Source organism: Anser anser (assembly GCF_964211835.1).
Source record: "Anser anser genome assembly, chromosome: 6".
NCBI lineage: Eukaryota > Metazoa > Chordata > Aves > Anseriformes > Anatidae > Anser > Anser anser.
In genome coordinates, this window is record NC_139726.1 from 1330807 (window position 1) to 1332996 (window position 2190).

Sequence of the window (2190 nt, forward strand, 5' to 3'; positions counted from 1 at the left end):
TTGGTGGTGTTTCTGTATTTTAAATGTTATTCTGACAATGCTCATTCCTCTTATCTAGGGTCTAAAAGACTGCAGTAGTGATAATTGCTGCCATTTTTCTCTAATTTGTTGGAGTATGAAGTGATTTCGACTGGGAAAATTAAGTAGACTATGATTTTCCAGTTGAGAAAATGACAGAAAAGGCACGCAAAATGTCTGAGCAGGATATATAAAATGGTCAGTGTCACAGAGAAGGCAATAATATGAGAAAGAGGAGAAATAAAATTCACAGGAAGCACAAAGGACAGCATGGGGGAAAAATAGGTCCTTTCGTAATACACAATGCAGTTTTGGAACTCCATCCCCTGCAAATTTGTTAAAAAGAAGGATTTTGTAAATGATTTAAATACAGAGGAGACAAACTCAGGAAGGATGTGGAAAGAGCTGCCAAGTGCAGCGCCCAGGTCCTCTGAGGGCTGGAGCTCAGTGTTCAAGCTCCTGGTGAAGCTCTTGGGCCAGAGGCAGGAAGGCGAGAGGGTGAGTGTTTGGGGAGGGACTTCAGCTGGCTTTGTGTACAGATGGGGACAAAAGCTGTGGCATTTGACTTGATTCTACTTTTTCATTTACTTTCTCCGAGGCCCAGCTCGGTTGGAAGTGTGCTCCGCAGTGCTGGGAGAGTTCTCAGCAGAAGCAAATAAGCGCTCTGTAAGCAGAGTGTGGATAAGCTCGCCGGGGCGGTGCGGTGTGCTTAGCACCACGGGGACCTCTCCAGGAGACCTGGGGAGCCCTTGGGTGCTGTGGGCATGGGGAAGTGGAGATGGGCAAAAATCCGACCGAGCAGGACAGACACAAGGAGCTCCCTTTGTGGTTTAAATTTCCCAGGTATTCCTTTTGTGCTTGGGCGCTTCCTCTTGGGAAGATCCTGCTGATGCTACGCGCCCCCCAGAAAGCCATGGCTCAGCTGTGGCTGTAATCCAGAGTAACATTGAGTGCTACATTAGCAACAGAGGAAATACAAGTTAATAAACTCATAATATTAATTTTTCATCTTTGTTTCCTGGGCTTATGATTATTCATTAAAGGAATTGTAGCTGTTTAAAAAACAAACAAACAACAACTGATTTTGCATTATTGAATACGTGGCCCAGCAGCACATGTAAAATGTGAACGTTAGAGTCCATGGGGCTGCAGACAGCCTGAGCTGTGGGGAGCACTCTGCTCCTGCTAAATAGCTGGGCTACGCCAACTTGACCGTCTCTCTTTATATCATGTACATCATTTATAGCAGTCCTGCCTGGCTCAGGGCTGGCACAGCGTGGGGCCGGGGAAGTCCTGCCATGCATGTCCCCGCAGGCAGCCCCCTGGCCTTTGGGCTATGTGCTGTGAAACATCACTTTCCAAACGATAATCTGCAATCCAGTGAAGTGCACAAATAGAGGAATTACATCACATGCAAAATATGCCCCCTTATAAATGAGCATAATTCGCTGCAGTACTTCACATTAACAGGACGTTAAACACCGTCCCTTTTATGCAAGGTTGTTTCCATGGCAACTGGGAATGATTCCTTGGATCAGAAACATCTCTGCTCCGTGTACCGATTGTAGCAATTCTGTTATTTTCATTTTCCTATTAAAATAGGCAGTGTGTTCCCATGAGCACAGGGGATGGTGATGATCTCGCAGCATGAAACCTCTTCCCTTGCATGCAACCTTACAGAGGTGCCCGTGTTCTGCCCGTTTGCTTTTGAGAGCATTGCACGATTTTTGGAGGGGAGTGAGACCCGGAGCCTTGCCATCCCACTGAAGCCCAGAGGGGCTGCACGGTGACCGGGCGGGCATTTGGGGGCTCTGCTGCACCGCACGGTAACTCAGTGCCAGAGCCCAGCCCTCCAGCTGGAGATCCCAAGCTCTCCACATCACTGTGGGTGCAGGAGTCCGAGCAGGCTGTGGGTGGGGGGGCTAATTTTTGGCTGCTGTGCTAGGGGAGGTCCTGCAGCATGGGGTCTAGCTGGGGGCAGCCTCTTTGGGGCACTTCCCCGGGATTAGCTGCGTTGAAGCACTTTTCTGCCCCGTGCGGGGGGAGCACACCGACTGCTGGGGGCTGACTGCACGATGCCCCTAGCTCGCTGACACCAAGAAAGCCAAAGTGCTCGGAGCATCGCTGCTTCTTCCCTTCGGTTCCTCGTGTGGCTTTGCTTTTGTTTCCAAC